This window comes from Bombina bombina, chromosome 1 (assembly GCF_027579735.1).
Source record: "Bombina bombina isolate aBomBom1 chromosome 1, aBomBom1.pri, whole genome shotgun sequence".
Classification (NCBI taxonomy): domain Eukaryota; kingdom Metazoa; phylum Chordata; class Amphibia; order Anura; family Bombinatoridae; genus Bombina; species Bombina bombina.
The window spans coordinates 1,361,614,117-1,361,636,203 of NC_069499.1; the positions used below are offsets into that span (position 1 = coordinate 1,361,614,117).

General features: G+C 41.7%; 1 protein-coding gene across 2 annotated transcripts in view; it reads left to right on the top strand.

The window, feature by feature from the left end:
• Positions 1-22,087, top strand: part of ZNF687 (zinc finger protein 687) — a 170,312-nt gene that overhangs the window by 23,469 nt on the left and 124,756 nt on the right. Inside the window, exon 1 of one of the 2 annotated variants that reach the window (XM_053703788.1) lies at positions 8,520-8,648. The exons of the other annotated variant lie outside the window; for it this stretch is intronic. The gene's annotated coding sequence lies outside the window, so the exon portion shown is untranslated. Of the gene's footprint in view, positions 1-8,519; positions 8,649-22,087 lie in introns of those variants that run through there. 2 annotated transcript variants of the gene reach the window in all.

The following is a 22,087-nucleotide window of genomic DNA, read 5'->3' on the forward strand; positions in this document are numbered from 1 at the left end:
GTACCAAGGGCTGTAAAATGGCATCAAGCCATTGGGAAAGGCGTTCCAATAGTGAGTCAATGCCACTTACTATCGGGCGCCCTTTAACATCAACCAGGGACTTGTGGACCTTTGGGGAAAGGTGGAACATGGGAATTTTTGGATGCGACACATTTAAAAAGGAAGCAGTATTTTGATCAAGAAAACCATGTTCTACACCATCATCAAAAATGTCCACAAGTATTTTTCTATACTCATTAGTAGGGTTACGTTCAAGAATAAAGTAATCACAGGGGTTGTTTAATTTACGATGGGCTTCAGATATATAATCAGCCATGTTCATTACGACAATAGTGCCCCCTTTATCTGCAGGACGTATGACCAAATCAACATTCTGTTGGAGAGATTTAAGTGCTTGTCTTTGTCTTAAAGGGAGGTTATGTGATGAATTATCAGAGTTTTCTTTCAAGCTCTGTAAATCAGCTTCGACTCGTGAGTAGAAGGTTTCAACAACCAAGGATACCAAAAGTACAAAGCAAATTAGACAATAGAAGTAAAGTGGAAAGTTGTTTATAATTGAATGCTCTATCTGGGTCATTAAAGTTTTTAAAGGGACATTGTACACTAGATTTTTCTTTGCATAAATGTTTTGTAGATGATCCATTTTATATAGCCCATCTGGGAGTGTTTTTATAAAAATGTATCTTTTTTTTTTTTATAACATTGGGCTGATTTTCAGACAAACCCCTCAGTGCCAGATGTATACAGACGTTTACAGACTACTGCTGGCTCCTGTTTGTTAGCTGTCTTTTCATATGCAGGGGAGGGGAGAGTGTCTGCTCTTCTTGTTTTGCCCTCCAAGCCGAAAATACCATTCAGGAACCGCCATTGGCTTCAGTTCAGCCAAACGGCTAGGACGTTCCATGCCGTCCTATCGGCGCTAAAGCCCAGCGCAGTTAGGACGGCATGGAACGTTCTAACGTCGGAAAGTGGTTAAGCAAAGTGTTATTTTTTTTGTTTTGTTTTGTGATTGCACAGAATCTGGTTATTTAAAGTTGCTAATCATGCGCTCTTCTTAAAATTCTACCATTGGACATAACGTATCTGCCTGTAGAGTTGTAGACAATAGTCAGAGGGTAATTATTTACACTGAATACAGCTTGTTAGTAAGTAAATACTATACTCTACCCTTTATGTGCGTGCTTATTTTTTCACAGTTTCTATTTGTGATTAACCCTTTGCATTAAAAAGGAGTTGCAAAGTACCTGTATGCATTGTGTTTGAGATGTTACAAAAATCAGTAGGTTAAAAGAACATTTTAAATATGTCTTTTGCGTAAAAATAGTACTTGTTCACCCTAAATAGAGGCCAAAAAGCAAATGCTGAAAATCATATAGCTGGTTTAGACAGTTTGCAGCATTTTGTAAGTATAGTTTACAGATTTTGCTATTTCTCTTTGCTTTTTCTAGGGAGCATGTGACAAATCACAATTTTTACACCAAACTAAGAGGTGTTTTAGGCCTCACAACTGGTTCAGAGCTAAGGGGGATACATTCTTTTTGTGAACACATATTTTTCTGCAGTGACCTTTGCTCCTCCCTGATCTGAAGTTTTGCTTTTCTCCTTCCCCCATCCTCACTTGTCTCCATGGGAATTGACAACCTGTGTGCTCAAACGGAATGGTCTGTTGCAGGCTGATTGTGTGCAAATAACAAATCGTGCACTGAGGAAGAGCATATAGACTGTCCTAGTGCATGTGCCCATATCCAAAGTGAGTGCTACCTACTTGTTTTTATCCTGCGAGTCAGCTGTTTGCACAATTCTGTACAAAGAGAGGTTCACAGTCTAAGTTGCAAGAACAAATCATTTTCTTAAAAAAGAGCGTGTCTTCAGGTCTGTCATTACATGGGAGGTATAGAAAAAAGTATTTTCTTAATTTTCCTTTTTTAATTACTTGTTAAAGTTTAATTCTAATGAGAAAAAAAAGGCATGAGTGTCTAGGGGACTCAAACCAGGGTGCCAGGGCCTCATTTTAAGGTACCAGTGGCTCCTGGGTTTGTCTAGCCCTTTGTTAGAAAATGTAAGTGCTGCTTTTGTAGCTCCAAGGTGTCTGAGTGGGACTTACCTATGTGTTTAACCCTTTGCCGTGGTTAAACGCATATGGATTGATCTCACTCCTGTAGAAAATGTTATCAAATGTTTTAGCTACAAGAATCCCCATAGATTTTAATGGTGGATTTTATAGAAAAATCATTAAATGCTTCTAAAAGTTTTTGATCCATCTCATAGTTAGCTAGAGAAGTAATGCAAACATTATATTAAATTGTTCAATATAAACATCAGTCATAGCACTGATATCCCACCATTGCTGTATAGCCTAAAATGGGGACAATCACCCTTTTTGATTGACTGACTGGCATTTTTATGTTGTTTTGAGAATACCACTCAGTAACATTCAAATGCTCAGCTGTGCATATGAAAGGACATGATTACCTGTGCACTATACACTGGCATAAGCACCAGTCAGTTCTCTCTCTCCTTCTCTTTGACTCCCTGTGTACGGCTCTTACAGCTAGCTACTTCAGAAATGACTGATAATCAAGGGTTAAATTACTGCTATGTGAACTTCATGAAAGTAAAGGGGTTAATTTACATTGTCTTAATGTGTAACCAATTGGTTATAATTAATTGTGCTTATTCATCTGGCAACCAAGGGGTTATATAACTGTCATGTGAAGATGAGGATTTAATCACTTAATCAATTATTTTTATTATTATTGTTGTTATTTATTTATTTTTTGTAACCAAGGGTTTAACCTTTTAACGCCGTTATGCCGTTCTATTCCGTCATATTTACACTGGGCTTTAAAGCCGTTATGACGGAATAGAACGTCATATCAAACGGCTGTCCTGAAGCCTTCTGCGCTTCAAGGACTTGATCGCGGTCTGGAGGGCGTTCCTAGGGTTGTAGGGACGCCCCCCAGATGCGATCCAATAATTGAAATCTCGCGATCGTATGCAGGTGTTCCGATGTAGACACTTTTACACTGTCACGAAAGGGTTAAATAATTGTTTGATTTATTATTGTCAACCTAAGGTTTAAAACAATGACAAGCAGCTTCTATAATTGTTTTTTTGACTGTATGACTTCTCAATATTCTCACTGGCTCTTACATTTTATAGATTGTTGTGAAACCTTGGGTAAAAATGTTTGCATATATATATATCTTAAAGGTTGCCAGGCCATCTAGTGCCCGTAAATGCCATAAAGGATAGTTTACCCTAAACTTGTCTCACCTTTAGTTTGTTCCCAATGATCTATTTTACCTGCTGAAGTGTATTACGTTGTTTACAAATAGCTCCTTTTTCCTTGATATCATCATTTGAAATAGCAGATTTTGCCTATGGTATCCATATCTATAATGAAAATATATATATTTAAATAGAATAGCCAGCAGAAGAAATTAACTCCCAGTTGGGGTTAGGAGAGATAAAGTAATAACATGTTCATTTCCAATTGTTCTCGTCAGTACGGCATGTTCCCTTTAAATAATTTTAGAAACACAAATTTTAGATTGACAGATGGTTATCTCACTATGCAGGGATCTGTATGTGAAGGACAGACTCCTATATTGAAATATAAGGTCTAAAAACAAGTCCAAACAATTTTGTGTGATTTTCTCCCCATGCCGGCGAGTTTTTGATCATCAGACCCTAAGTTTTGGGATTTGGTTTACAACAAGAGATAAGATAAGGAAGAATTTGTGTGTCCAGAAAGTGATAAAATAGGGAGATCTGATTTCCCTTCAAGCTCAACCCATTTTGACAGTTTGTGGTGTCAAAGAACAAAACCAGCTATTTCATATACAAAAATAAACATAAGGGAACAATTTCTTATACATATTCGGCTCGATTTATCAAGCTACGGTGGACAGCAGCAGCTCTCCTCTGGCAGACAGAATTCCCCTGGCGGAATTTAACATTGCAGACGAGAGCTAGTTTGCACTCGCCTGCAATGCCGTCTCCTGCCTGCGCACAGCCAATCACACGCGTGCAGGAGCTGTCAAGCTCCCCAGTCGGGCGAGACCGGGGAGATTTAAATTCTCCACCTAAGAGGTGGAGAAGTGGCTAGGAAGCAGCGGTCTGGTGACTGCTCTTGTGAGAACCTGCAGTCGCAGAGAGGTGAAGGGCTTGATAAATCGAGCCCATTATACTCTGCAGCTGGTATAACAAGTCATTGTTAAAGGGACAGTTTACTTCAGAATTGTTATTGTTTTAAAAGATAGATAATCACTTTATTACCCATTCTAACACTGTTATATTAATATACTTTTTACCTCTGTGATTACGTTGTATCTAAGCTCGTGCAGACTGCCCCTTATTTCAGTTCTTTTCACAGACATGCATTTAACCAATCAGTCATTTGTAAATCCGCAGGCGTGGCCATAATGTTATCTGTATGGCATACATGAATTTACACCCTCTAGCTGTGAAAAACTGACAAATCCATTGAAATAAGGTGCGGCCTTCAAGGTTTTAGAAATTAGCATATGAGCCAACCTAGGTTTAGCTTTCAACAAAGAATACCAAAATAACAAAGCAAATTTTGAATTGGAAAGTTATTTAAAATTGCATTCCATATCTGTATCATTAAAGTTTAATTTTGACTAGACTGTCCCTTTAATTGTTGTTGGTGTTCGCTGGGAAGTTGTGGAGGTCAGAGAAGTTCTTGTATGCTGCATGCAGCGGCAGTGCTATTTTTTATTTCTCTGCTGTACTCTCTCATTTCTTAAAGTATTGTGTGGAGTTTGAAATCATTTGTGTTCTCGACAACAAATGTATTAAATTAGTGCAGTATATGAGTGGCAAATAAAGGGTTAAATTACTGTTGCATGTGTTTCATTTTGTTAGAGCACTTTATTATTCATAAACAAACGCCGGGTATTAGATTGCCACGGCTAGATTAAAAAGTAAGTTACAGTGCATCTTTATTAGAAGTGATCAGTTTAAAGTCCCTGTAAAATATTGCTTAAATATGTTGACCATCACTTTAAAGGGACACTGAACCCAAATGTTTTCTTTCATGATTCAGATAGCTCATGCAATTTTAATCAACTTTCTAATTTACTCCTATTATCACATTTTCTTCATTCTCTTGGAATCTTTATTTGAAAAGAAAGAATGTAAGCTTAGAAGCCGGCCCGTTTTTGGTGAACAACCTGGGTTTTTCTTGCTGATTGATGGATACATTCACCCACCAATAAACAAGTGTTGTCCAGGGTGCTAAACCAAAAATTGGCTGGCTCCTTAGCTTAGATGCCCTTTTCAAATAAAGATAGCAAGAGAACAAAGAAAAATTGATAATAGGAGTAAATTAGAAAGTTGCTTAAAATTGCATGCTCTATCTGAATCACAAAAGAAAAAAAATGTCCTGTTAAGGTCAATATAGTTTGTATTACACACTCTGATAGGAATTAAATGTTTACTTCATTGTCAAAACATCTCTTTATTTCTGCTGCAACTTTTTTTTTACTGACCCTTTAGAGAATTTTCATACATAAAGTAAAGCAGGTTCAGTTTTTGTTTTGAACCAAGTTTTCCCCATGTATTGCAATCCTTGCATCTCCTCTGCTCAGTGGTACAGCCCTGCACAAGTGTTTGCCGTTTGCTGCTATTCTCTCCCTTTCACACCTTTTATTGAGGTCCTTTTGATCCTCCTTTGTCTCTACAGCGGAAATACGAGTTATGGAAGCTTAGGTCTCAATGGCACTGTAATTTGCAGTTCTGAGGTTGTCTGGTGCGCGGGTTGTCCTCCCCCCACCCAGTGCTGCAGCATTCTGTGGAATTTCCTTCTCAAAAGATAGGATATATTCCCAGTGTGCTGTTACAGGGATTATTTTTATGTTCAGACATTGCACTGTACCATCTGCATAGAAAGTAAGCAATTTAAACCATTTCAGGTTGTTCCAGATATTCACTACATGAAAACCTACTTGAATTTGATTACCCTATCTCCTTTGCTGTGGCCAATGAGACGCTACATGTAAATTATTCTCTGAATGTAAGGAAATCACTTTGTAGCATTGTCTGTACATAAAAGAGCTCAATCAACCTGCATAATACTTGTTAATATGCAGAAATACACTCTAAGTCCTCTGAGAGGTATGTGTGAAAAAGCAGGCCAATAAATAATTTAATATATAACACCTTTTTTAATTAAAGGAACATTGCACTCAATATGTTTCTGTCATGTATGTAAAAGAGCCGCAGAATGTTTAAGATTTTTCATGCAAATTTTTTTTATCTAAGTGATAGTAAAATACAAAAAACAATAGAAATGCATAGTGCGGGCAGTATGTTTACTATTGGTTGTACCATCTGTCAGACAAAACTAGTCTAATGGATAGGCTGACGTGGGTAATTAAAAGCAAGAAGTTACTATGTTTAAAGAATGATTGGATGTTCCTTATTAGTAAAGGTGGGGGAATGAGGTCTTCAGACAAACAATTCGATTTGCAGTGTCTCATTAAATATGGGTAGCAATTTGATAAAGGTAAAAAGCTATTTTTTTAGGGATGTGCATTTTTTCGGAATTCTGGATTTGCGCAGATATGTGTGTGCTGTACTTTTTCTCTGCCGCATTTTAGATAATTTTAGCTCTAGATTAATCGATCTAGGGATGTACATTTGTTAGTGAAACATATGCCGAATTACTAATAAATGCACATCTCTAGCTTTTTTTTACAATCATATACCAGCTAGTAAAACAATCACAATGGTAGAAACAAAACAGGTCAGTATTGGTAGTATTTTTGTGAGGTGCCGTATTGTATGTTTTTAACATGACCATTGCTTTATTGAGATATTTGAGGTTTGCTGCTGCTGTATTGCTTGGTCTTGGTCCTCAGACCATATAACGTTGTGCCTAGGAGCAGTTGGAAGATGTCAAGGCATATAGGAAGGTGACTGTACAGCTAAAGGAGGGCCTAACAAACTTGCTATTACATTTAGATGTTGACTTGAAAATGAAGGCACCAGACATTTTTTAAAATAAATTGATATATATGTGTAGAATAAAGATAAAGCAACCAGGCAAAACATTCTACAAATCATGGCTGTCTGGCTCCTGGGATTAGTTACACCATGAACTCAAAGAAGCATACTGGGTGGTCAGTAATATCAGCCGGGTATGCCTATTAAGGGCAAGATTACAAATGGAGCACTAAATTATCGAGCGCCCGCTCTCTACGGGAACTGTGTGTTCCCAGGAAATATATATGTATATGCTTATATACATATATATTTGTGTATATACACATATTAACACATAAATATATATATGTAAATAATCATATACATATATATTTATATTTGCTGCGCTACTTACCCCCTTTGCTGCTCTTAGGTTCTTGCCATCTCTTGACAGCATCAGAACAAAGCTCCCATTGGAGCCTATGGAAGCACACTCTCGTGAGCGCAATGCTTCCCAGCAATACAAACACAAGCTTGCATTAGCATTGCTGACAACTTGTAATACCAACGCACATTAGCGTTCTCCGGTATTACACAATTGAGCACAAATATCGCTTTCATGAAAGCGATATTTAGCGCTCCACTTGTAATCTGGCCCTGTAAATAGGGTCCTGGGGAAAATACTGTTACTCTTTATTCAGACACACAAAGCATCTGGTTTCAAATAAGTGCAGCAGTTTGTTGTGGCCCCAGGGCCTTAGGTTGGCAACTCATAACATAATTGAATATGTAAATTGGTGCACACTTCAAAATGTTCTGAATGTGGCAAACCTGCTGTACTTAGGGCAGACTATTCCCAAATTCTGATAGGTTCTCTGAAGAGAAGGGGAAAATATTTTGATAATGAACACTAATTGGTCAAAATATGTATATGTATGACTTGGTATGTCAACTAGCAGCCCCCCCCCCTTTAAACTGTAACTGTTTTTTAAACATTGATCCCAACATGAAGTTTATGTTACACCACTGATATTTTTTAATACAGTAATATAGGCTGTATTGCTTGAGTAATTTGGGATCTAATTCTCTAATGCATGCCAGAATTTTCAAACACTCTCACCCTAGGTAAATGATTTTGCCTTTATCGACTATTTGTTTGCTAAATAAAGCTCTAAATTGCCAAGCAGAAGTTAGTCAATCTGCTGTGTTGATTTCTGACACTGCACTGATAAATGTAATTGTTGTTTAGTGTGCTCAGCTTTATAAAGAAGCAGGTTATAATAAGGATTCATTTCTGTAGCAGTCCTTTAAAACACAGTGAAGGCCTAATCTGTTTGTGTGGCATTTCCTCCTTACTCCAGGAGTTGTGGAGTTAAAAACTCCCAGAATACCCTGCATGAGCAGAATGTGTTTTCCTGGGGCCGCCCTGACCCCATGATGTCACAGTCACATGATGCAAGCTGCTGTTTAACCAGGCCCTTTCTGCAGACTCTTTTGCATGAAACCTGAGCAGTTCCTGGTACAGGTCAGCGAATACTGCAGGGCTGGCAAGGCCTCCTGCTTGTCCTGGTTCTTTCTTTTCCCCTGGATACCCTAGGCACTAGCTTGGGTATTAACCCTAGGGTGCCAGAGGAGATCTTACCACCTTGTACTATAATGCAGTGCTGAGGCACCATTGCTCTGCATAGGAATCAAAGGTGCTGATTTTAGCTTTATTTCCTAAACAGCTGTATGTGGAATAACCTTTTAAAACTGTATATGTGATGTGTTATTTTTTTTGTTCAGTTGTTCAAACTGTGCAGCAATAATTGTAACAGTTACTGCTTACTTTAGTATCTGCTTCTGATTTGTGACATTTACTTGTATCAAGCTTGGTTCACTTAGGCCTGAGCCTCAGGAAAGGTTATTGTTGTTTAGTAGCAAGTCAATGGATTGAGGCTAAATTATTGCTGCAGTATAAGAAGACGCTTGGAGATCAGTGAAAATGACAGCAAATACTGTTTAGCTTTACATTTAAAGGGACATTTTAAATTTGTATTGGCTAAACTGTAGTTCACGTATTACTTGTGATACTTTTCAAATTCCCCCCCCTCACCATACAGGAATCAATATTTGTCACACAAGTTAATATATTATTTTTATGGCTAGTGACTGATTTATAAATGCTGCTGGACCAGAGCCAGAACCATTGTCATAGCTAGAAATATTTAGTTGTTGCAGACGTTTACTTGTCTAGGCCCTGCTGCTATCCCAGCTATTTTTTTTTTTTGTGTGCATAGATTTGATTTCTCCTTTACCATAGATAAAAAAAATCACAGTTGCTGCTGGATATAATCTCTGCTAAGTGACAACAGTACATGCATTGTTCAACTCCCTCCTGGGAGACTAGTTAAAGCTTAGAGGTGAACCACCTCACCTTATTCAAATACGTTTTTGGGATGTGTTGTTTTGTCAGTGTATAGATATAGCTACGCTGTGCTGTTGAGCATTTAAAGGGACAGTCAACTCCAAAATGTTAGTTTAAAAAGATAGATAATCCCTTTATTATCCATTCCCCAGTTTTGCAGAGCGAACATGGTTATATTAATATACTTTTAACCTCTGTGATTATCTTGTATCTTAGCCTCTTTTGTTAGCCCCCTGATCACATGGTTATTTATCTATTGACTTGCATTTTAGCCAATGAATGCAGCGTTAGCCACAACCCACAGGAGAGAGCACAATGTTATCTATATGGCTCACATGAACTAGTCTTGTGAAACACTAATAAAAAAGCATGTGATAAGAGGCTTAGAAACAGGCAGAAATTTAGAGGTTTAAATGTTATAAAGTATATTAATATAACAATGCTTATTGTACAAAGTTGGGGAATGGGTAGTAAAGGCGTTATCTATCTTTGTAAACAATAACAATTTTGGTGTTGACTGTCCCTTTAATGGTTGGATATGTACATTTGTACAAACATTGAACAGTTGTGTTTTTTTTTTCTTTCTGTTCTGCAACAATGTGCAATATATTTGGTATATGCTGTCCATAATATTTTTTTCAGTTTGTTTCAGGTATACAGATTTGACCTTTTCAGGTTTCTGGTATGTGATGTGATGTCATGCTGTTCATAGAGGCACAAGCCAGTTTGCTTTAGTTGAGATGTAACGGTTGCAGTGTTAGTGTGTGCTTGTTTGTGTTTTGTGTGTGTATACATGTCATGTTGTGCTTTTCAGTATAGTTTTCCACCTTGATTTAGGTCTTATGCGGAATCAAATTAAGTATGAGCCAAAATTAGTATCTAGGGAGCTGTGACTCCTGGGGATTTTCCAGCCTTATAGTATTGTGTGTCCCTGTAGGGCTGTTTTGAGCACTGTAAGACATGCAGTATTATATGCATACCTTGTTGCACTGTGACCTCAGTAGGGTATGAAGTTGGACGGTTGAAGTGTGATAGTTATAAGTATTGGGTTTATATCTGGAACTGATTTTCATGTATAGCTATACATTAATACACTTTTTCTGCTAGCCTAGTATTGCACCCCTCTCTGAACTGATTGTTGATGGCCTCCTATGCTGAGCCACATGACCTGTGTCCCTGGCTGTGCCTCTGCTCACTCAGTAACAACTCCTTGACATTTACAGGACAAAGTGTGTTCTGTTTACTCACTAATACAAACCCAGGCAGTAATTCATTGCTCCCGTTCTTTTGTACTTCTATATCAGACAGTGCAGATGGAAGGAAATCTGTCCCAGGATGACAGATGTTGAGGAAAGGGACATTAATGCAAGAAGGCCACCAAACAAGGCTGATTTTATAGATCACGTTGCACTACTAGGCAAGGCAGGTATCCAGATTTCTTCCCTATTCAGCACAAGCTCTGAATGACATCAGCGTTTGTGATTGCAGAAGGTCTCAGGCCTAGAAAATAAAGTAAGGTAGGAATCTGCTTGTTTTAATTGGCTAGTCAGGACATGAACTGTATGAGTGGTGTGGAATCCATGAATATCTTATACATGTCACTGATCAGGAAAATACTCCACTGTTCTATTTGTACCAAACATTAGACATTTGTTTTGTAAATAAAGTTGATATTTATGACTTGGTTAACTACTTCAGTATCAGGTATATCCATTAAAACAAAACTCTAAAAGTAAAGATTCAGCTGTATTTTGTAAAGCTTTGTCTAAATTATAGTGGTTGTTACTAAGTGGTGTGTATATGTATATGTATATGTATATGTATATATATATATATATATTATCTCACAAAAGTGAGTACACCCCTCACATTTTTCTAAATATTTTATATCTTTTCTTCTTAAACGGGGAGAGTCCACAGCTGCATTCATTACTTTTGGAAATTCAGAACCTGGCCACCAGGAGGAGGCAAAGACACCCCAGTGTCTTATGGAGGGTAGTACTCTTCGGAATGGGACTGGAGTTTTAAGTAGTGCTGTCAGCCTCTCAGTGAGAGCTTGGATGAAAGAAAGAGTCCGGAGATGCAGGAAGAGTCTTTCTGCGAAACCATCCCGACTCATATTAACAGCTCCTTAGCAATCAGCGTTGACGAGTTTCGCTGCCTGCTTTGTTCGCTCAAGTCTATGTCAGAAGCGAGGCTACTATCTGTCACACTTGAGGGGCCGTGTTCCTGTTCCACGGCGTAGATTCCGGTAAGATCGTTTCATTTTACTTAAGATGTGTAAAGTAAAACAAAGAAGTCAGGGTCTCAGTGGGATTCCTTTATCTTATGGAATCGAGGGTTATTATCTCCTGAGGGGGGTTATTGAACAGGGGGGGACTTAATCATGTTTATGTGATTCTGTGTCTGCTAATGGTAGTGATATTGGGGCTCGAGGCTAGTAAGGAACATAACTGGCTTTTTTTTGTCAGGCTGCGCAGTTCTTGTGGCTTTGGTGCGTTTTTAGTTGGCCTGCATGGTGTACCTTGTGACCAGGCATGGTCACGTTTCTAGTTGCCATTTCCGTATTCCTGGCCGCGTGGCGACGGAGAGAGTCTGTTCCACTAGTTGTCTGGGTCCAGCTTGGTGGTTTTTGGAGACGGATTTCTCTGATTCAGAGTCTACTTCTTGTGAAGAGTATGAAATGGCCCGGGTAATCCATGCCCATCAGTTATGTTCCGCATGCCGCTTTAGAGTGCTCTTTCTTCTGTTATGTGTGATCAGTCCACGGGTCATCATTACTTCTGGGATATAACTCCTCCCCAACAGGAAATGCAAGAGGATTCACCCAGCAGAGCTGCATATAGCTCCTCCCCTCTACGTCACTCCCAGTCATTCTCTTGCACCCAACGACTAGATAGGATGTGTAAGAGGACTATGGTGATTATTCTTAGTTTTTATGACTTCAATCAAAAGTTTGTTATTTTACAATGACACCGGAGTGTGTTATTGCCTCTCTGGCAGAGTTTGAAGAAGAATCTACCAGAGTTTTACTATGATTTTAGCCGGAGTAGTTAAGATCATATTGCTGTTCTCGGCCATCTGAGGAGAGGTAAAAACTTCAGATCAGGGGACAGCGGGCAGATGAATCTGCATAGAGGTATGTAGCAGTTTTTATTTTCTGACAATGGAATTGATGAGAAAATCCTGCCATACCGATATAATGTCATGTATGTATACTTTGCACTTCAGTATTCTGGGAATGGTACTTCACTGGAATTACTCTGTAAAAAGTACATAAGATTTTTTTTTATTTTTTTTTATATGTATTGATTATGTTAAACGTTTTTGCTGGAATGTAGAATCGTTTACATTTAGTGAGGTACTGAGTGAATAAATGTTTGGGCTATTTTTCCACTTGGCAGTTGCTTATTCTAATTATGACAGTTTCGTTTCTCCCTCACTGCTGTGTGTGAGGGGGAGGGGCCGTTTTTGGCGCTCTTTGCTACGCATCAAAAATTCCAGTCAGTTGCTCATTGTATTTCCTGCATGATCCGGTTCATCTCTACAGAACTCAGGGGTCTTCAAAACTTCTTTTGAGGGAGGTAGATTCTTTCAGCAGAGCTGTGAGAATTATATATTGACTGTGATAAAATACGTTACTCTGTAATTTAATTAATTTTGCTTTGCTAATGGGAAACCTTTGCTAAAGTTGTGTTGTTTACAAGGATTGATGCTATAACTGTTTTTCAGTTTATTATTTCAACTGTCATTAATCGTTTAGTGTTTCTTTGAGGCACAGTACGTTTTTATTAAATAAAATTGTAGCCAAGTTGCAAGTTTATTTGCTAGTGTGTTGAACATGTCTGATTCAGAGGAAGATACCTGTGTCATTTGTTCCAATGCCAAGGTGGAGCCCAATAGAAATTTATGTACTAACTGTATTGATGCTACTTTAAATAAAAGCCAATCTGTACAAATTGAACAAATTTCACCTAACAGCGTGGGGAGAGTTATGCCGACTAACTCGCCTCACGTGTCAGTACCTGCATCTCCCGCTCGGGAGGTGCGTGATATTGTGGCGCCCAGTACATCGGGGCGGCCATTACAGATAACATTACAAGATATGGCTACTGTTATGACTGAAGTTTTGGCTAAATTACCAGAACTAAGAGGCAAGCGTGATCACTCTGGGGTGAGAACAGAGTGCGCTGATAATACTAGGGCCATGTCTGATACTGCGTCACAGCTTGCAGAGCATGAGGACGGAGAGCTTCATTCTGTGGGTGACGGTTCTGATCCAAACAGATTGGATTCAGATATTTCAAATTTTAAATTTAAATTGGAGAACCTCCGTGTATTACTAGGGGAGGTTTTAGCGGCTCTGAATGATTGTAACACAGTTGCAATACCAGAGAAAATGTGTAGGTTGGATAAATATTTTGCGGTACCGGCGAGTACTGATGTTTTTCCTATACCTAAGAGACTTACTGAAATTGTTACTAAGGAGTGGGATAGACCCGGTGTGCCGTTCTCACCCCCTCCAATATTTAGAAAAATGTTTCCAATAGACGCCACCACACGGGACTTATGGCAAACGGTCCCTAAGGTGGAGGGAGCAGTTTCTACCTTAGCTAAGCGTACCACTATCCCGGTTGAGGATAGCTGTGCTTTTTCAGATCCAATGGATAAAAAACTAGAGGGTTACCTTAAGAAAATGTTTGTTCAACAAGGTTTTATATTGCAACCCCTTGCATGCATCGCGCCGGTCACGGCTGCTGCAGCATTCTGGATTGAATCTCTGGAAGAGAACATTAGTTCAGCTACGCTGGACGAGATTACGGACAGGTTTAGAGTCCTTAAACTAGCTAATTCTTTCATTTCGGAAGCCGTAGTACATTTAACCAAACTTACGGCTAAGAATTCAGGATTCGCCATTCAGGCACGCAGAGCACTGTGGCTAAAATCCTGGTCAGCTGATGTTACTTCTAAATCTAAATTGCTTAATATACCTTTCAAGGGACAGACCTTATTCGGGCCCGGGTTGAAGGAGATTATCGCTGACATTACAGGAGGTAAAGGCCATGCCCTGCCTCAGGACAAAGCCAAAGCTAAGACTAGACAGTCTAATTTTCGTTCCTTTCGTAATTTCAAAGCAGGAGCAGCATCAACTTCCTCTGCACCAAAACAGGAAGGAGCTGTTGCTCGTTACAGACAAGGCTGGAGACCTAATCAGTCCTGGAACAAGGGCAAGCAGGCCAGGAAACCTGCTGCTGCCCCTAAGACAGCATGAATCGAGGGCCCCCGATCCGGGACCGGATCTGGTGGGGGGCAGACTTTCTCTCTTCACCCAGGCTTGGGCAAGAGATGTTCAGGATCCCTGGGCGCTAGAGATCATATCTCAGGGATACCTTCTGGACTTCAAATTCTCTCCCCCAAGAGGGAGATTTCATCTGTCAAGGTTGTCAACAAACCAAATAAAGAAAGAGGCGTTTCTACGCTGCGTACAAGATCTTTTATTAATGGGAGTGATCCATCCGGTTCCGCGGTCGGAACAAGGACAAGGGTTTTACTCAAATCTGTTTGTAGTTCCCAAAAAAGAGGGAATTTTCAGGCCAATCTTGGATTTAAAGATCCTAAACAAATTCCTAAGAGTTCCATCGTTCAAAATGGAAACTATTCGGACAATTTTACCCATGATCCAAAAAGGTCAGTACATGACCACAGTGGATTTAAAGGATGCTTACCTTCACATACCGATCCACAAGGATCATTACCGGTATCTAAGGTTTGCCTTTCTAGACAGGCATTACCAATTTGTAGCTCTTCCATTCGGATTGGCTACGGCTCCAAGAATCTTCACAAAGGTTCTGGGTACTCTTCTAGCGGTCCTAAGACCGCGAGGAATTTCGGTAGCTCCATACCTGGACGACATTCTGATACAAGCTCCAAGCTTTCAAACTGCCAAGTCTCATACAGAGTTAGTACTGGCATTTCTAAGGTCGCATGGATGGAAGGTGAACGAAAAGAAGAGTTCTCTCTTTCCACTCACAAGAGTTCCCTTCTTGGGGACTCTGATAGATTCTGTAGAAATGAAGATTTACCTGACAGAAGACAGGTTAACAAAGCTTCAAAATGTATGCCGTGTCCTTCATTCCATTCAACACCCGTCAGTAGCTCAATGCATGGAGGTGATCGGCTTAATGGTAGCGGCAATGGACATAGTACCTTTTGCTCGCCTACATCTCAGACCTCTGCAATTGTGCATGCTAAGACAGTGGAATGGGGATTACTCAGATTTGTCCCCTACTCTGAATCTGGATCAAGAGACCAGAAATTCTCTTCTATGGTGGCTTTATCGGCCACATCTATCCAGGGGGATGCCATTCAGCAGGCCAGACTGGACAATTGTAACAACAGACGCCAGCCTACTAGGTTGGGGCGCTGTCTGGAATTCTCTGAAGGCTCAGGGTTTATGGAATCAGGAGGAGAGCCTCCTTCCAATAAACATTCTGGAATTGAGAGCAGTTCTCAATGCCCTTCTGGCTTGGCCCCAGTTAACAACTCGGGGGTTCATCAGGTTTCAGTCGGACAACATCACGACTGTAGCTTACATCAACCATCAGGGAGGGACAAGGAGCTCCCTAGCAATGATGGAAGTATCAAAGATAATTCGCTGGGCAGAGTCTCACTCTTGCCACCTGTCAGCAATCCACATCCCGGGAGTGGAGAACTGGGAGGCGGATTTCTTGAGTCGTCAGACTTTTCATCCGGGGGAGTGGGAACTTCATCCGGAGGTCTTTGCCCAAATACTTCGACGTTGGGGCAAACCAGAGATAGATCTCATGGCGTCTCGTCAGAACGCCAAACTTCCTCGCTACGGGTCCAGATCCAGGGATCCGGGAGCGGTTCTGATAGATGCTTTGACAGCACCTTGGACCTTCGGGATGGCTTATGTGTTTCCACCCTTCCCGATGCTTCCTCGATTGATTGCCAGAATCAAACAGGAGAGAGCATCAGTGATTCTAATAGCGCCTGCATGGCCACGCAGGACTTGGTATGCAGATCTAGTGGACATGTCATCCTGTCCACCTTGGTCTCTACCTCTAAAACAGGACCTTCTGATTCAGGGTCCATTCAAACATCAAAATCTAACTTCTCTGAAGCTGACTGCTTGGAAATTGAACGTTTGATTTTATCAAAACGTGGTTTTTCTGAGTCGGTTATTGATACCCTGATACAGGCTAGGAAGCCTGTTACCAGAAGGATTTACCATAAGATATGGCGTAAATACCTATCCTGGTGCGAATCCAAAGGTTACTCTTGGAGTAAGGTTAGGATTCCTAGGATATTGTCCTTTCTACAAGAAGGTTTAGAAAAGGGTTTATCGGCTAGTTCATTAAAGGGACAGATCTCAGCTCTGTCCTTTTTGTTGCACAAGCGTCTGTCAGAAATTCCAGACGTCCAGGCTTTTTGTCAAGCTTTAGCTAGGATCAAGCCTGTGTTTAAAACTGTTGCTCCGCCATGGAGTTTAAACCTGGTTCTTAACGTTTTACAAGGAGTTCCGTTTGAACCCCTTCATTCCATTGATATAAAGTTGTTATCTTGGAAAGTTCTATTTTTAACGGCTATTTCTTCGGCTCGGAGAGTCTCTGAGTTATCAGCCCTACATTGTGATTCTCCTTATTTGATTTTTCATTCAGATAAGGTAGTTCTGCGTACAAAACCTGGGTTCTTACCTAAGGTAGTCACTAACAGGAACATCAATCAGGAGATCGTTGTTCCTTCTTTGTGCCCGAATCCTTCTTCAAAGAAGGAACGTCTTCTGCACAATCTGGATGTAGTTCGTGCCCTCAAGTTCTATTTGCAGGCAACTAAGGAATTTCGACAAACGTCTTCCCTGTTTGTCGTGTACTCTGGTCAGAGGAGAGGTCAAAAGGCTTCGGCTACCTCTCTTTCCTTCTGGCTTCGTAGCATAATTCGTTTAGCCTATGAGACTGCTGGACAGCAGCCTCCTGAAAGAATTACAGCTCATTCTACTAGAGCTGTGGCTTCCACTTGGGCCTTTAAGAATGAGGCCTCTGTTGAACAGATTTGCAAGGCTGCAACTTGGTCTTCGCTCCATACTTTTTCAAAATTTTACAAATTTGACACTTTTGCTTCTTCGGAGGCTATTTTTGGGAGAAAGGTTCTTCAGGCAGTGGTTCCTTCTGTATAATGAGCCTGCCTAGCCCTCCCGTCATCCGTGTACTTTTGCTTTGGTATTGGTATCCCAGAAGTAATGATGACCCGTGGACTGATCACACATAACAGAAGAAAACATAATTTATGCTTACCTGATAAATTCCTTTCTTCTGTTGTGTGATCAGTCCACGGCCCGCCCTGTTTTTTAAGGCAGGTAAATATTTTTTAAATTATACTACAGTCACCACTTCACCCTTGGTTTCTCCTTTCTCGTTGGTCCTTGGTCGAATGACTGGGAGTGACGTAGAGGGGAGGAGCTATATGCAGCTCTGCTGGGTGAATCCTCTTGCATTTCCTGTTGGGGAGGAGTTATATCCCAGAAGTAATGATGACCCGTGGACTGATCACACAACAGAAGAAAGGAATTTATCAGGTAAGCATAAATTATGTTTTTTGTTCCCGATCCAGGGAACTTAGTCTTCCGAGCCATCCGCCCCTGGGGGCCCCATATTCCTTGTGGCAAGTACCCTAGAACCTTCTTTGGCTACGCAAGCAGGTGTCCCTAATGCCATTACCCCTTCTCCGGAAGGTGGCTTGTTTCCTCCAGAGGTTACAGCATGGTTCCTCATGGCCATTTCTTTGGCGTTGGCACATTTACATCTTCCAGGGAGGGAGACGTTAGTGAGATTCTGTCCGTGTTCGATGAACCAGGGCTTGTCAGGCGAGGGATCGTCTGGGCCAGATCAGCCCTCTGGGGAAGCAGTTGCCTCTGAGGCTTCAGGGGCCCAAATCCTCGGGTCGGGGTCATCAGTTACCCCGGCGGTAAGTCTTGCTTTTCGTTATAGACTGGCGCGCCTTTGTGTACTGCTGCAACATGTTTTGGCAGTGCTGGAGGATCCCAACCCGGAGGGGTTGAGCGGTCCTTGGTCTTCCACTCCGGATGGTAAGCTGAGTTAAATGTGGGGGGATGCAGTTAATCTCCGATTTATCTTTTTCTTTGGGGTATCTTATTCCAGTTCTGAGCTTTGGGAGAATGGGATCTCTGACGGGCTGGCCCTGTCGGTGTAACCATTTTTCTTGGGCATTCACCTGTGAGTGCTGCCCTCCCTTTTTTTTTTTTTTTTTTTTTTTTTTTTTTTTTGATCCGGTTAGGATGAATTTGTTTTTCTTTTGGAAGCTCATGTTTGTTTACTTTCTCCGTTGGGAAACATTTCTTCTCTGGAATTAGATACTAGCGATTTTGTGGTCGCTTTGACACTTCTGCGGAAGTTGTATGTTAAGATATTATTTGCATATTCTTAAGTTTTATCGATCTCTTCTAGGGTTTTGAAATGTCTGTGACCTGGTTCAGTTCCAAAATGCCCTCTGTAGCAGGCGGGTCCTGGTCGGGCGCTGGTTTCTGTTCCTTAAGGGTCTATACCATCCACGTGGTTCAAGGATATCTGGTTGACTAGGTTGGGTGGTGAGTTTTCTCTCAGAAGAGAGGTTTATTATGCTTGGGTTCTTCCTTCAGCACAATGTATTCCCTGTAAATAGGGATTGCCAGGGAGAGGAACTCCATGAGAATTTAATTTTTTCTTTTAAGACTCTGCCCTTGATGGGGCTGAGAGAGGAGGCCTTTCGTTTATGACGTCAGACTGGTTCTCGTTGCTTCTTTTTGGGTGGGGCATCAAGGGGTTTGTTCAAACCTCTTGGTCCTGTTCCTGTTTGTTGGGCCTGGACAGCTCCTGCTACAAAGCACTCTGAAGGTCTTTGACCATGGAACTAGTTTTCTCCATTTACATTTGGGCTGGAGTTTTAGATGTTTACTTAACTTGGAGTACCATGTTGGGGGGGGGTTATCCCTCCTATGGTATTGCTCTTTTTGAGAGTCTTGACCTCTGTACCTCTTCCATTGGGAGCAAGGTGTCTTAGACTTCCTTTTATTTTCCTGTGGGGGGATGGTTGGTTGGTCATCAGTTTTGACGGGCACTTTTGTCCGCCTTTCTTACTCTTACTGCTCCCATGTTTTTAGGGACTATAGAGAATGCGTTGATCCCTTTGAGGGTCCTGGAGCTACCCTCTTACATCATATCAGTTGATATGTTGGTTTTGGGATACCGATGTTCGGCATCCTGTTGTCCCTTGGTCCTGGGGGGTTACAGGGAGGTGGACCCAGATGAATTGTTTTTGATTTCTGCAGCCTCTGTTGCAAGAGGTGGGCGTTTATTGGAAGCTTCTTAGCTGTCAGTCTGGAGGGTATTGCCCCTGAAATTTTGGAAAAGTGTCTTTTCTGTCTCTGGGATGTTTAGTAAATGTCCAGTGCCTTAGGGCTTTTAGATGGGCTGTTCTTGCATCCCCTAGGGTTCTCCGTATGAGGTATTCCTATGGATCCTCAGGTGTTCCTAGTCTGTGACCGGCTCTGGGTTCCCGGTTGTTTGGTCTTGGCTAAGATATCTGGCCGACCTAGTTGGATCCTGAGTGATTCAGCCCTTGAGGTTGTGTCATTCGCTTACTCCTTCGGGCGGAGACTTGAGAAGGGCTTGATGGCTTGTAAGCTGCCTAGCAAGCGGTAGATTGTTCTCTTATTCAGCCGTTCCACTTTATAGGTGGGCTCGTGGACTGTCTGTTTGTCTCCTGGAACGACTGTTACAGCCAGAGGGTGCCCTTTTCAGTTGGTTCTGTGTTTGCCGTCTATTCGATGACATATGCTCCGTACCTGTGGGTGGGTGAGCAGGTGTCTTTTCATTTCCCTCCCCTTAGGGGAGCGGGATATACCACGGTGCCCGCCTAATTTTCGCAGGGGTCCCCCTCCTCCTTGTGGTACAGTCAGGTTGGGGAGGATTCTGGTATTCCCACTGTTGTGTCAGTGTGTGGTCTCCATTTGTCTGGGAGTTCACCTTCCTGTAGGGAAGGAATCTGGGTCTGGGTTCTGGAACCCGAGATCGTACTATGTCCTGTTCTGGCTTAGTGGTTTAGCTTGCCAAGCTTGTGACATATGGTCAGGGTTTACCTACCCTTTGTTACTGTTTAATCCTCTTTTGAGTTCTGGGTAATACAGGGATTTATTTATTTCCTTATCTTTGGACATGCCAGACACTTTTGGTGGTGGGCCTTTGTCTCAAGGAAGTAGCCCATGTAACCTACTGGTGAGTTTTTGGGGCTTTGTAACTTGAGTTGTTGGTTAGAATCCAGCTGTGGGCTGATTTTTTGGCCTGAGGCCTATGGATCGGTTGATTTTGGACCGTGATCTCTCTTGAGGTGGAGATTGGAGGAGTCTTTCCTTAGCATGTTTTTTTCTGCTTCCCTATTTTTGTAAGGGAGTAAGTCCCTGCACTTCTGAAGGGTTCCCTCTGTGGGGGTCTCCTGGTGCAGTTTTCGTGACTGAGGTCTACTAGTCTTGTGTGGCAGCTGGGAGCTCCATCTGGAGCATGATAAGTGCTTATGCTGCTAACTTGGCAGTTCTGGGGAATATCTGCTTATTCCACGACAGCTCTTTCAGGAGTGCAGACTGCACTCTGTGTGAGTTATGGGTTCTGTTCCGTCTTCGGGGTTGTCTTTTGATCAAATCTTGGTCCTTTGAACTTTCTCCAGATTGGGGTAGAGGATTTTTACCCTATCTTAATTTTGGTAGGTTGTTGGAGTTTATCTCTATTCATTTTTTCTTTGTCTTTCTGCAACTTGCGGTTGCGCTCAATTTTGCAGGGGTTCCTTTTAACCCTAGTTGCTGAGATTTTAGATTTCTTGTTGAATATTTCCTTTTCCTTTCCCTTCTGGGCTTGTAGTCAGCGGCACTTGTTTCTTCAGGGACTTTGTGCTCGGTGGAATCTAGTACCTTTGAGTGGTCTCTATCTGGGCCTTGCTGGATAACTGTTTGGCAGTTACTTAGTCCTTTCAGTCCTTTTTGTTCTGCTTGGTACAGCAGTTGTTGATTGGTTGTCTATGGCCAAAGTCATAGAGAAGTCCATCATCTTGCAACTTATTGACCACATTGAGGCCTTTCACACCCTGGACCACTCCCAATCCGGTTTCAGAAGAAACCACAGGACCGAAAACGCCCTCCTCGCCACCACAGACGACATCCGCGCCGTGCTCGACCGAGGAGAAACCGCTGCCCTCATACTCCTAGGCCTCTCGGCAGCATTCAACACTGTTGACCACAACACCCTCCGCACCCACCTACACGATGCCGGCATCCGGAATGGATCACCTCCTTCCTCACGGGCAGGACCCAGAAAGTCAGACTCCCGCCCTTCTCCTCCAAACCCACACCAGTCAACTGCAGTGTACCGCAAGGCTCTTCGCTGAGCCCCACCCTTTTCAACATCTACATGGCCCCCCTCTCGCCGCCGTCGTCCAACGCCACAACCTCAACATCATCCATCTCCTACGCCGATGACACCCAGTTAATCATCTCACTCACCCAAGATCCCACCACCACCAAAAAGAACGTCCATGAAGGCCTGACAGCAGTCGCCGCCTGGATGAATGAGTACTGGCTCAAACTGAACACAGACAAAACCAAAGTCCTCCTCCTTGGACCCAATAAATCTGCATGGGACGACTCCTGGTAGCCCACAGCCCTCG